Source organism: Electrophorus electricus, chromosome 3 (genome assembly GCF_013358815.1).
Source record: "Electrophorus electricus isolate fEleEle1 chromosome 3, fEleEle1.pri, whole genome shotgun sequence".
In the NCBI taxonomy this organism is placed as follows: Eukaryota; Metazoa; Chordata; class Actinopteri; order Gymnotiformes; family Gymnotidae; genus Electrophorus; species Electrophorus electricus.
In genome coordinates, this window is record NC_049537.1 from 5055679 (window position 1) to 5070803 (window position 15125).

Consider the following 15125-nt stretch of genomic DNA (forward strand, 5'->3'; position numbering starts at 1 on the left):
TTGTCAGTTCTATTTTCAGCTAGTTTTTATCATCGGGGGTATGGACTCCTGGGGCAGTGCTAGGCCTACTTTGGGAGCATGCGTGTCAAGTGTCTTAAATGTGTATGAAGTCTTTGTTATCTATCGCACCTCCAGAGATGCAGGGATTCTTCAGTGAATCAAGCCAAGACACGGGCTTGTAAGTGGACCAAGTGCAGACACATGCATTCCTGAAGGACACATTCATCCTGACTAAGCTCCTGAAAGCGGCGTAGAGAGGGGAATCCACAGCCTTGGAGTGCAATTTAAACTAGAAATCTGAAAGCCATGAGTGTGGTGGAGGAAATGCTCCATGATCTGTATACGAAACATGCTGTGACTGGTCAAAGCCGCACTGTCAAAGTGTTGGAAATAAATCCCAATTTAAAGATTGAACCAAACTAATTCAGGATTCAGGAAGAATTCAAATAAATGTGGTAGTGATTAGGCTTCCAGTAGTCAAACTTTATGCACTTTATCCAATTATTGAATTTTGTAACACGTAAAATGTCTACAAATTTGATATTTGTAATAGTCAGTACAAGAATTTGATGAAATACTACTAAAGGGAGCAGTGCAACAAGAGAGCTTTTGTCTCATGCATGACTCACTATCTCAAGTATAAAAAGATATGAACCAGAGCAAAGCTTCCTTTGTGACGCCTTAGTCCAAAAGCTGTTAGAGATCAGAATAACATTATTCTAACTCTTAATAGCAGAAGCTGGATGGCTGACAGAAAGGCTGTAAAACACATCTCCAAAGGTCTGCCAGTGTCTTCTTTTATCGTTAACTAAAAAAGACATCTATTTACTGGTTATTGGCTGTAAAAACAGCGGGTGAAATAAGTATTGAACACGTCACCAATTTTCTTAGTAAATATATTTCTAAAGGTGCTATTGACATGAAATTCTCACCAGATGTCGGTAACAACCCATCCAATCCACACATGCAAAGAAATCAAACAATAGATGTCCACAAATTATGTGTAATAATGAGAAATGACACAGGGAAAAAGTATTGAATACATGAAGGGAGGGGTACAAAAAGCCATGGAAGTCATGACACCACCTGACATCTATCAGTCATTAGAAAGCAATCCTGCCACTTAGTGCAAATTAATATCAGATGGTTCAACTGATGGCCTATAAAAAGGTGCCACACAAGAAACATCTCATAATGTGTAAAACCTGTGAGCTTTCTCAAGACCTTTGCAACCTTATTGTTGCAAAACATACTGATGGCATTGGTTACAGAAGAACTTTTAAACTACTGAAAGTTCCAGTGAGCACTGTTGGGGCCATAATCCGGAAGTAGAAAGAACATCATTTCACTATAAACCGACCACGATCAGGTGCTTCTCGCAAGATTTCAGACAGAGGAGTGAAAAGAATTATCAGAAGAGTTGTCCGAGAGCCAAGGACCACCTGTGGAGAGCTACAGTAAGACCTGGAATCAACAGGTACGTGCACTCAACCTCCATGCACTCAACCTCCATGGCCTGTATGCACGCTCACCGTGCCAGACTCCATTGCTGACGAAAAAGCATGTTGAAGCGCGTTTCAAGTTTGCTCGAAAACATTCAGACAAGCCTGTGAAATACTGGGAGAATACAGTCTGGTCAGATGAGACCAAAATTGAACTCTTTAGATGCCATAATACACACCATTTTTATCACCCCAAAAACACCATACCAACAGTGAAGTTTGGAAGTGGGAACATCATGGTGTGGGGCTGTTTTTCAGCATACAGCACTGGCACGTTTCATATAATTGAAGGAAGGATGAATGGACAAATGTACCGAGACATTCCTTATAAAAATCTGCTGCCACCTACAAAGATGGAGATGAAAAGGGGCTGGACATTTAAGCAAGACAATGATCCCAAACACACAGCCAAGGAAACTGTCAATTGGTATCAGAGAAAGAAAATAAAGCTGCTAGAATGGCCCAGCCAATCACCTGACCTGAACCCAACTGAACATCTATGGAACGAACTAAAGCTCAGAGTTCATAGAAGGAGCCCAAGGAACCTTCAGGATTTGAAGAGTGTTTGTGTGGAAGAATGGGCCAAAATCACACCTGAGCAATGCATGCGACTAGTTTCTCCATACAGGAGGCGTCTTGAAGCTGCCATCACCAACAAAGGCTTTTGTATGAAGTATTAAATACATTTATTTAATATTTTGTTCAATATTTGTGTTCAACATTTTTCTGTGTCATTTCTCATTATTACACATAATTTATGGACATCTATAGTTTCATTTCTTTACGTGTGGATTGGATGGGTTGTTACCGACATCTGGTGACAATTTCATGTCAATAGCACCTTTAGAAATATATTTACTAAGAAAATTGGTGACGTGTTCAATACTTATTGCACCCGCTGTATATACTGAATCCTCAGTGACCAAACTAGAATGGAATACTATCTCAGCTGCCCGAGTCTAAATACTTGAACCAGTGTCAAGTCCTTCCCAGTCTGCTGTCTGTTGGTATGTAAGCCTGTCCATTCCTTGATCTGAAGCGTGGGTTAATAACTGTGAGCTTCCATGGGACGTCAATTAATTTCACAGGTGGGAAACAGGGACAGCAAAGGAAGCAAATTCCTTCCCTCTGCTCAAAGTAACACTAAACGCCTGGTTAAATCAGAAACACAGATGGAGGCCCCTCGGTGTGGAAAAGCCTGCTGGCAGACTATAGTACGTTGATGAATCAAGCAAATCAACTATTTTAAACAGTTTGGGAAGGCAGAAGTGACTGATGGGTGTCTTTTAAAGACAGTGGTAACAGACAGAGTGTGTCTGTGTCTGTGTCTGTGTCTGTGTCTGTGTGTGTCTGTGTGTGTGTGTGTGTGTGTGTGTGTGTGTGTGTGTGTGTGTGTGTGTGTGTGTGTGTGTGTGTGTGTGTGTGTGTGTGTGTGTGTGCATGTGTTTTCTGCTCTCCCAGCACCTGCCTCCTCTCAACCCTGCATGCCTCTGGCATGAGCTTCCTCTTTTCCTGGTGGTTTCAGACGCCCCATGGACCCCTGAGGTCTTTGGCCTCTGGGCCCCACCTACACCATGAAAGCAGAGGATTTGGCCCTTTGACAAACAATCCTTCATCAAAACCTCTGCTTCCTCCGCCCATCCGTCTGTAGCTCGCTCCCAGCCACCGGCCTCTTTTATTTTGAAGCAGCCCCCCTCGGCCCCGGCCCCCGTCTGCCGTCATGCCAATCAAGCGCTTCTCTGAGGTCGGGGGGGATTCTCATGGCTACGAATGGAAACATGGGGCGCCTCTTTTCAAGACCCACCACAGGATGGACCAGGCTGGTCAGGACAACTCCTCATTCCCTGAACCTTGTGAAGCGGGAGAACCCCGCCTTCTCTCATTTCCACCGCTCCATCCGTGGAAGGCTGGGCCGCTCTTCACGCGCCGCCTTTACTTGCTTGTTTGTGTGTCGTAGGTGATCAATCCGTTCGCTCTGCCGTTGGTTTGTTTTAGGCTATGGGCTATGTAATCTGTACAATGGTGGATAACTACTCCTGCATAATCTGGAATCTTTTGTCAGTATTTCCTCTCACCTTCCGTTTCAGTCCATCCGTCCCGCGGCCCTCTACAGGTTTCTCAGTGTTCCTGCACTCCGTTCCTTTGTCCATTTTTTTTTTTCCTTCCTCTTTGAAGGGTACACTGGAGAACTCCTGCTGCTTTCAGTGTTCTGTGCGTTCCCCATACCAACTGGATTATTAGATCACAGAGTTTTATAGAGCAACGCGTTTGGCAACATTTACTCACTTCGCCCAGCCACTTGAACAGCCAATCAAATGTGTGCTTGTAAGATCATTTCTGTGATATTTGATCTCTCACTGAAAGCTTATTGATTGTTTATAAATTACAATTACACAATTTCAGTCTGAATACTAACAAAGGAATCTGTCAGTGTTATTACTGAAAGAAAAAAAAAAAACTAAAATCAAGGGGGATGTCAAATAAGGTTTGTCCACCTGGGCTACGTTTCCCAAAAGCATCATAAAACAAAGATCATCTTTACACAGTAAAGTACACCGAGCACTCTCTTTCATTTAAGATTATCTTAACACTACGATTTGAGGAAACGGTGCCAAGGTCTTTCCTGGTGTAAACTGAACCATATTCGCTATAACAACACAGCAAGCCACATGCTGATAATACGTGCAAATCTGATCTGGTATGAGGGAAAACCCTCTTTTCAGATTCTAAATTTTGTTTGGGAATTGCACCCTGTAGTTTAAAATTTATATTTCTTCCATCTGTTCTGAGATATTCTGTAACTGATGTCAGTATCAGTTTCCCACTGTGTATATAAGCTCTGGTATTTTTCATCCTTAGTGAAACAAGGGAAGAAAAATGTACAAATTTATAAGTAACAAAATCACATTTAAAAGTAAGAAGAAGGAAATAAGGGGCCATTTCTGCTTGTTCTGTTAGATTAGTTCAATGTTTCCAAGCTTTGAACTTTCCAAACTACCTGTGATACAGTGATATGATTCATTTCGTTCTTAAATTGTATATTCAGTTTTGGATGCATTACTACAAGTTCTATCACAGTAATAAAAGAAACTCAAAATTAAAAATAACACTGAACTGTGCTTCAGATGAATTGTTTTTGGCCACGCTTCCCCAAGGAGGGGCGAATATAGCTGTACCTTCCGAGAAATACATCTTCACAGGCTGCAGTCTCCAGAACATTCAACCTTATTATTGTAGTCCTTTCTCCTTTCCTCGCCCTCATTGTTTTTGGACTGTTTTTCAGAATGGGAGCAGACCTACACCGAGCAATAACATTAACCATGGAGGCAAAGCCATTATAGCCACATACCTACAGTCACAGCAATTTGGTTGGATGCATAATATTTGTTCCAGAGAAGCGTCGGTCCATTGTTTCACTGTGCTGAGTGATGTCTACTGGCTGGCCACAATTCCATGGGCATATGTTAAAGCGAGGTCGAGAGATGTCTGGACGCCTGCCCTACTCGCTCGCGCACCTCGGTGTGCCATGCACACCAAACTCCCTTGGCTGATCCTCTGGAAAGAAAAGTGGATAATGAATTAAAGGGAAGCTGAAAGACTGCGGTAGTCAGTCTACGTTCCTGGTGACACTGGCAGCCGGGAAGATTTTCCATTCTGTCTCCTGCAGCCGTTGGAGGAGCCAGGAGTCAGCCGCCTCCCACAGGCTGAGGGGAGCTGGTCCCGGCAGCTCCGGCAGCAGCGGGAGCAAAGATGGGAGAAGCCTGTACCCAGCCTCTCCAAAAATGCATGGAGATGTTATCTGGGATATTTTACAAGGTGAATCAAGAAAATACAACTGGTTCCAGAAAAAAAAAAACTTACCACAAAAATATTAAGTATCAATTACGGAATGCCTTGTCTGCGTGCCCTATTCTTTCAGTTTCTCTTTTTACTCCTATTCCCTGTCATGGTCTTGGAAATCAAACGACGCTACTGTTTTCTTAAGTCTTGGACTAGTAAGGCCAGCTCCAACATGGACTCCAATGACTCACATTCTGTTTTATTATTGCACATATCCCAGCACTCCATGAAACCACTGCTAATTGCTTTCATGTTACAAAGCACCCAGGCAATCTTGAGTTCTGTCCAAGACCACCTTGAAGATGTGAAACTTTCTAAGTCATGCACCTGATTTCCACTTTGAGGAAACCGAAAAATGCAAAAATATTGCTTAGTGTTTTGTCTTTCTTTTTCAGGGGAAATCAAATGCTCAGCACACATACTGAGTATTGACAGAAGTAAAATGAAGAGGGTGGTTCACTTCCTGTTGAGAATGGATTAGTGCCATATTTTTGAAGGAAGGAACCAATGAGTTACTTCAAGGCTAGTACACTGGATAAAAGAAAGGAATGTTTTAATCATTTTGCATGAAGTATCATCAGAAAACAATACCTAAAGGATTTCCAGAATTAGCTTTGTTCCTGCATTGCAATATGTAAATACAAATTTAATGACAAATGACTTAACTGTGCGCCCATAGAAACCCGGGGGAACCATCGGGCCCACATCAAAGCTGTCTGCATCAAAGTGCAGTTTGACCTGCCTCAAAGCAATTACCTACCAACATTTGAGAACCACCCAGTCAAATAAATGGTTAAAGCAGTACTGCACTGGTCATACCTTGCCTTGGTCCTGCCCTGCAGAGTTTCTGCCATGTTTGTTCTTTTTCCGAGTCCACTGGGGAATCCCTAAAGTGTAAAATGCTGTGAGCCCTTCAGAACAGACCATGCCCTTGACCATTAGCATAGCCTGCACATACTGCAATGCAATGTTGATAGCATTGGTTCTTTGAAATGTAGCATTTCATTATCCTGTGTGCTTCCATTTCAGTTACTATATTGCCCTAAAACTATACAGCAGACCTTGAAGATAATGGAGTAGCTGTTTCTTATTTCAGTCACTGCTCAATAGGACCTTACTTGCTTCCTTTCCATGGGTGAACAAGCACAAACCACAGAAGACAGATATAATAGCTTGGTAATGCATTCCTAAATATAATCACATAAATGCTCCATTATACATCAGAGGGAAACCTGGCGGCCACTCCAGGTAAGGGACATGTACAACAAAGTGAAGCAATGTGCATTATCACTTAAAATAAAAGAGAAAGGTTTTAGTATGTTAAGGCACAGAATAAATTGAATTTAATGGAAAAATACGCTGGTTGCTATTATCAGTAAACTCAGACTGATTACACAATCAAGGAGCCATGGTATGCATAAGCGCTCCATTCCACCACAAAAGACACAATTTCATTAAATGTATAATTGCAGCCAAACTTCCTCCAAAAAAAACAACAACTGAAAATCCAGATAATCAGACAGACTTTCATCTTGTTCTTTTCCATGGGGCTGGTGAGGACAAACAGTAAGAGAGGCCTTGTCTTGGCCTCCGAGGTGGGATGTGCTGTAATACAGCAATGAATCGGGGTGAATGTGCCTCCCATTAGAAATCATCAGACCCCCAGTGCATGTCAGAAATCAAAAACTGCTCCTAGTCCTTTCAAAGTGAAAAAGCTCAATCTGAATCTTACAGCAGGACACATATTTCACTGGAGTGTTACAAACACCCTTCTGCTACAGATGACATGTTAAAACAGAATCTCCCTGAACTAATTAAATAAACTAGCATGGCCCAATAAGACCAAAACCATAATAAAAAAGTCTGGGAGGAGGTGTGTGAAGAACAATTGAGACTTGATAGAACATTTCCAGTTTCTAAACATGGTATACTCAGGAAAGACATGGTTTTGGTCAAACGTGCTACTGAGTTTTCGGTAGGATATTAAGACCAGGGAGATAAATGGAACAAAAACAAAGCAGAATGATAATCTGTCCATGATGTTCCTGCCACGCAAGACTGGAGCGAAATAAAAAAGGCTTTTGGTAATACCACTACAAGCAGGAGCCCTGTGACATCAGCTCGTAAGTAACAGTGGTACATTCGTGTCCTCTGTATGGCTTTATCTCAGTCTGCAAATCTCTACATGAGCAACAGAAGATAGGAAGACAAGGACAATTAAAATCAAACAGCTTTTGAAATTTATAGTCTTTAAAATACACGCACTGAATTCTCCTCATGAATTATTTTAAACTGCCTGTCTGGTAAGATAACAAAAGTACAGTGCTTTAAACGTTGCGTCCAGTGTGTACACTTTCGCCTGACTCTGCTCTCCTTGGGTGTTTCCTCTGTGTGTGTAGTTAACTGCTCTCTTCTACTCCTTTTCTTTTCACTTGTCATGTGAGGGAATCACTTTCCTCTGTAAAGGGAACCAGGTCCAAGTCACTAATTCATGACAACCTCATTACCGATTGCCTTCAGTCTTCTGCCCTTGTTCTCTACTTTCTTAGCCTCTGAAACAGCGAATGTTTGGGTGAAATCGATGCTCGCAGAGAGAACAACACTGGGGCTAAAGATGCCAATAAATTAAGTTAAACTTGGGCTTTGTCCAAGGTCCATCAGGAAAAAAAAAGTATTAAAAAGCATGCCAAGCTCGACAAACATCCAAAAAGTGGAAATTAGGCTGGAAATCTGAAAGGCCTGATTCAAACAGGTAAACTGAGTTTTTCCTTCAACACTCTGAGATTTTGAGCTTCCTCTAAAAGATTCCACTAGGACTAAGAAGGCATTCCACATTCTGCCAAAGATAATTTCCATCTCAAGATGGAAGATGAGATTTCTTGTTGCTGTGAGCAAACACGCAACCTAGAAGTGCTCCATTTCATCAAGGTGAAAAAAGAATTTGGCAAGTGAACTCTGGAGTAATGGAATTCATGGCTGTTGCTTGTTGGTGGTGAGAAAACGACTGAGATAATAGAAAGAGAAGAATATCTGAAACTCTACTAACATTTCTTGCAGGCACTTAGAATGGAGACCATCTACTCTACAGAGAACACTTCCTGTAGGCAGGCTGGCAGTTAAGAGGATCAGGGTTAGTGAAAGCTTCCTCCCCTTCACTTTAAGTCTGTGTCTATAGGAAAAGGACCCAACATTGCAGGCTTTGCAGCATTGCCTTCACTTTGCACCTAGCCGGGTTCGGACCCGTTCTGTATCTGTGGCCTGCGTGGCCTCCGATCACAAAGCATTAGGAAAATTATGCTTTTCTTTTTTCAGCATTCCATGGTCAGTGCGGTTGGGTAAGCCATCGTTGCCCTGTTAGATGCGAGGGAGGCAAAAAGTCCAAGGAATGGAATGAGACATGGAGAGATGGAATGAGAACGGAAGAGTGACAAGACAAGGAAAGAGAAAAACGGAAGGTAATAAAATCCTAGAAGGAAAACAAGGAGAATTCAAGCATGCCTGCATATTCCAAATGGACTGGAAGCCTGGGAGGGTCGGGATGCTCCTTTCCCCTCGCCCTCCTTCCTCCCTGCACAGCCAGGTTCAAGCACCCCGGCAGCACACTGACATAAGCTCTCTTCCTTTCGCTCCCTGGGGAAAGGGCAGAGCAAACGGTGGCTTGTGCCTAATTGTAAGCCACTGACAGTGATAACTGCACAAAGGCCAGACCTAAACAAACAGTAGTGTGAAAGCGCCATGTTTGCATGTAGTGTGCAGAGTTAAAGCGTGTGAAGTGGCAGAGATCTCGCCCTCAGCATTGTTACTGTGACCCTTCTGCAGAAGCTGGAGCAGAGAAGATCACTGACAGGTAAACAGGTAAAACTATGAACACAACAGTCAGTTTGGTCTGCTTTGCATAAGCTGTTCTCACACAACTGAAAACATTTCAGGAAAAATAAATGAATCAATAATTATGGAACATCTATGATCTAGCCAGCAATGTGCCATGTTGTAAATCCACTACGGCTTGATACTGCATTTTGAATCATTCGAATCATGTTTTATGGTATTCTTGCATCGTTTGAAAAATGATATACACAATATATCAAAAGGCCCTGAATGCAATTTAGAAAGATTGCAACTCCTCTTTCAACTCATATTCTGATCGTTACACAAGTTCTAGTTTGTGAAAATTTGAGCATTATCTTGACAATCCATTCATTTGTGACGTTTGTCTTCTGTGACGCAAACAAGCGTTGCATAGCTTAACTGTGTTTTGCATCATATCCATGGAATTATTCTGGTATGTAATTTAATCAATGTCAATGTTCCTTCTGGAATTACGTGGCTCTTTAAAAAGCCGCTGGAGTTGCATTGTAAATCCAGTCTCTGATTCGAGATGCGTGCCAAAAGCAAAGGAAAAGAAACACAAAACAGTAGGACAAGAGGAAGATCTTTCCTAATCCCCTTACGTTAACACCACAGTGCCTGTTGCTGGCTTGTTAAACAAGAGCCTGTCCTAAATCGGTTTAACTGAGCTAATCTTCAAAGTAAGCGTATTAGGCTTTCTGTTCCTTCAGTCTACAACCAGATTTAGGTTTCCTATAGATACTCATAGTAATTACTTGACAATAAATCAAAAGCAATTGAAGCATACTTGATACAGACATACAGAGATCTGCTTGCACACACTTTTTGACAGTCAGAGACGCAGACTGGGTGAAAGACACAGTGGTTGAGTTAGGCAAACTCACTCGCTCTCTCTCGTTCTCTCTCTCTCTCTCTCTCTCACACACACACCCACACACAGGTTTATTAGCCAGAGACATTTCCAATTTGGTTTACTTACAAAGTGTGGTATAATCATTCAAATCAACAACAGAGCACAAAACGATGGCAGCAAGTCCCCAAAAAACAAGTCAGTGGTGACACAGCACACGGTGGAGCCAGCCACATACAGAGGGGTACAAGAAAAAAAGGACCAATTCTCCAAACACTACAGTGAGACATTCAATCAAGAACAAGTGCCTTTAGAAACCTGGAATTTAAAAAAAGGAAAGGTACATCTATATCGTATTATAACATAGGAATTCCACACCACGATATCACATAAAAAAGCAAGTATTATCAAAGGGCGGTAAAGCCATCTTTACAGGGCTTAGCTGGGGTCGCACTGGGGTGGCTCTGTGCCACCTTCGCTGTGTAATGATGCCATCTGACATTCAGTTGTGAACCTGAGGGCAAAGCTATAACATTTCATAAAGCAGCATGGGGGACACAATTCCAGCACAGCACAACATTTTTCTCGGAGTCTGGTCAGGGAAGGCCCCTTACTGCACTCACTTTGACTGGTTCCTGTCTTAATTAATAGTGCCTTAAATACTAAACATGATAAGAGATGTATTGCCGTGTCTAGTATACCTAGTATATTTTGTGTTAGATACCTGGTAATACAGAATGTATTTTAAAATGTCAGCATTTTAAAAGTGAAGCAAGCTGGAAAGCCCAGGCTGTCAAAAACCTCTCAAATCCCTTAAGGCCTCTCTCCTGTTGCTGAGAACATGCCAGGCCTTCAGTGTCCATCACACCTGTGTATTAATGGAGTCTAGCCCTGGGCGGTATGCAGCCAGACCAGCTCACAGACGTCCACCAATCACACACACTGATCATTTACCGGGTCACTTACCGGGTACCTGTTTATTAGCTCATTCCTTTCACCTGCCAATTGTTTGCCGCTCCCTATTTCAGTTCACAGGTCCCCATTCCTCATGCACTGCATTAGCCTGCCAACTAGAATGACACTGCCTCGGCTTCAGAGGTTTGCTCTGAAGGAGACTTTGAGGTTTTCTCAGTCTTTGGCTGTTTGCCTTTTGTTTTGTAAACTGTTTAATAAACCGCGTTCCTTGTTAGCACTTACGCCTCGCTCACTAACTTGCTCGTCTCCACCCATGGCTCCTGAGTGTGTTAAAACAAAGAAGAACCTTGATTGCACCAGGGAGAATTGCTGACACTGTCTCCCTGTCAAAATGCCGTAATATTATCTTTTCATTATGTGTGCATATCATAATACAAACCTTTGATTCCTAAAATGCATATGTATGTATATTTGTGTGTGTGTGTGTGTGTGTGTGTGTGTGTGTGTGTGTGTGTGTGTGTGTGTGTGTGTGTGTGCACGAGAGAGAGTGGGACGTTAGCTTATTCAATTTAGACATGTTTCTTAGACAAGACAGGCCTGCGGCAGCACCCATGTATATCACTCATTGTACCAGTACAGTTCCTGAGTCAGATGTCCCCTCCAGGGACCAATTTATTTGTCTCCCATATTCCCAGACCAACACAAGGCCAAATTATGAATGTACAAAGCCCACCTCAGTGATAGGAAACCAAGGCCATCAAGACCTGCAGTGTGTGGAGGAAAGAAGAGAAGGTTCCCCGATGACTGAAACTTTGCACATTTTCATATTTTCATTTTTTTCAAACAAATCTTAGTCTTAACCTGAACAGACCACAAAGGTACGGTATTTACGAGCTCACGCTGTGGTGCGCACAAAGCCCTGACTGTGGGCTGCAAATGATTTGCCAGTCTTCATGCATCGAGGGGTTACTTAAGTACTTAATACAAGGTAAACAGGCTTCAGAGCTTCACTCTCCGACACATTTACCGCTGAATTTAAAAAGCCATGTTTCATTGCACCTCCTGGAAAATTAAATGCAGCACAGGTCCTCATGCATTAGCATGTTCAGACCAGAGATTATTTTTTGGCAAGTGCTGGTAACGCATTTCTTTCTCTACTTGTGGAATACTTCATGGCACAGTAGTGAATCTCAGTGTCATCATTCCGTGTGCAGAGACTAAGATGTTCAAATAAAACTGCAACCTTTTATTTACTTGCTTCCACCACTATCATTCACAAGATATAACAGGAGATGAATTGTCAGTATTATAACATTGCCTACATAAAGTCCAATTTATGTTGTGTTTGGAAAAGATCGCTTTTGCACATTTTTATAATAAGGTATGTAACAGTGCACCAGCACCATGTCCAAGGGACACGCTCACTGCCACACACACACATACACACACACATACACACACACACACACACACACACACACACACACACACACACACACACACACACACACACACACATACACACACATACACACACACACACATACACACACATACACACACACACACACACATACACACAGACACACAGACACACACACACACACACACACACACACACACACACACACACAGACACACACACACACACACACACACACACACACACATACATACACACACACACACACACACACACACACATACACACACATACACACAGACACACAGACACACACACACACACACATACACACACACACACACATACACACAGACATACACACAGACATACACACACACACACACACACACACACACCACTTCTTCCCACTGTCAATCTCCTCACACTGAACCATGGGCACCTGTGCTTTATCTTCTTTTGTTTTCTCCCTGTTTTAGCCCACAGGTACTCTCCTCTGTCGCTGGTCACTGCGAGCCCGTGCCTCCCTACGGAATACGTCCTGAGTCTGTTTCTCTCTCCTGCATCGCCGCACCTTTGTTTTGTTTTCTTTTAAGTGCTTAACAGCCAGCTCCATGTTCTGGCCCTTTCATTTATTAACACGGGGAATAAAGAAACTCGTTATGTGCACTCGTGTCTCGATTCCCCCCTGTCAGCATCACAAAGTGTTCTATGAACTGTAAAATAAACATATTCTGCATGTTTCAGGTAAGTAAGCATACCACATAAAGACACAAAAGTTTTGACATATTTAGATTACTCTAATCAGTAAGGAGGATGTTTTTGAAATTAGTTTTTTTTTTTTTTTTCGACAATGAAAATAGCACATTTTAAACAAAGTTTATTTCCAACATGCAAAGATATTCAGATATCCAAAAGAAAAGGATTTTATCCTTTTTTATCCAGCTGGCAAAGTGAGACATACCACCAAGTGCACCATGGTGTTCTAATACGGTGTAATACTTTTGAAGCTGGACAATGATAGTCATCAGTTGAAGCCTCTGCCAGTTGCTACATCACAATTCCAAACACACACACACTAGGAAAGAGTTTGATGAAGACAGGTTACACTAAGCAGACACCAAGAAGCAGGCTAACGGCCAAGACCAGAAGACCCAGCTTTCTATTTAAAAAAAAACCATATCCTCATAGGGAGAGGGCTGCCCACCACAATTAATCAAACGATTAAAAGCTGTTGATAGAATCTATCAATTTCCTCTTATTCTGTGCATAGCGGAAGTACAGTTGAATCTCACTCTGGCTTGCATTCAAGCAGACCAGAAACAAATACAGGGCAATTTTTTATTCCTGACACAAATAATATACAGATTTTAAACTAGGGATAAATAACATGTACCGAAACTGATTTTTAACTTCATGATTAATACATGGTGTTATTGTCCTAGTTGGAGCCAAGAACATGATAAAGAGAGAACATAAGGGAAAAGGATGGATTAATAAGGCTTACAAGGGTTTAGCATATATTGTATACATGGTTGAGGAAGCATTCCTGCTGTATCTACAAAGGCTTTTTAAGATGGACGTCTGGATGCTTGAGCAACTCTACCATGCATCTGAAGACCAGATTAAACCATCGAATGCGACCTCGTCTCGGAGCAGAATCCCGTCTCGTGGGACTTTTTTTTTCTGAGGTAAAGTGCCTTTAGTGTCAACATTCTGCCCTGCTGAACTCTGCAATGAAAGTTCCGCCCCCATGATTTATAGGCTCCCAACTATTATTAAACCTAAAGACTGGATTACTGAAGAGGTCTGTTTCCATTTCGTCCGCTGTTCTCGTCAGAAGATGTGGACTTGTCACATGAGTATGGGATGAACTTTCACTCTGCCGTCATAAAAAAATTCATCTGAAAATGTTCAGCATTTCAGGAACATCTCATGCGATATCCTCCATAACTGGTGGGAAAAAATTCCTTATATTAACAAAGCTCAGTAGTCTGCCTACCCATGAGGACCCATCCATCAAACAGGAGATCATAATTTATGCCCTAACATAAAATGCATCCCATATCTGCAGTGAAGTGGAAATCACCTGCCCTACACACAGTGAAGAGACTGATATATAGGAGACTATCGTGAGATCTCAGTCTAACTTCTGGACCAAACTTACCAAGGCCCTTCTCTGTGTGCCACTTCCCATATGAGGTGGTAAAGAGGAAAACAGAACTATTTAAATTACCCTCTGACAGCCAAAAAGTGGAGGAACCTTCCTCACATACTGCTGATATGTGATATGGATAAAAAAGTCAAAAGGATTTGCTTTATTTACAATGGATCACTGATGTGTAGGTGATTTCTTAGACGTCTTTCTTAAACTGAGTTCTCAGTTTCAGTTCTAGAAAGCACATGTGTATTGCACTCAAGCTCTTCAGGTAAGCTGTGTCAGGTGTGGTTTAGTGCCTTGGATCTGCACAATGGACTGTAAGAACCAAAAACTCTGATTATTTTCATATAGAAAAAAAAATTTTGAAATAGGTGCTAATTAAATCTGTATTTACAAAACAAGGGTGATGATTTTTACTCAGACTTCAGACAAGACTCCTTAAATCCAGTTATGTACATTACAACACTCCTTTTTGCAAAATGTCAGATTCAAATCAATATATAAAGTGCACATATAATAGGCATTACCTGATTAATTTGATTAATCTTCATTTTCTTTGCTAAATAGGCAGTCACATAAAAACCG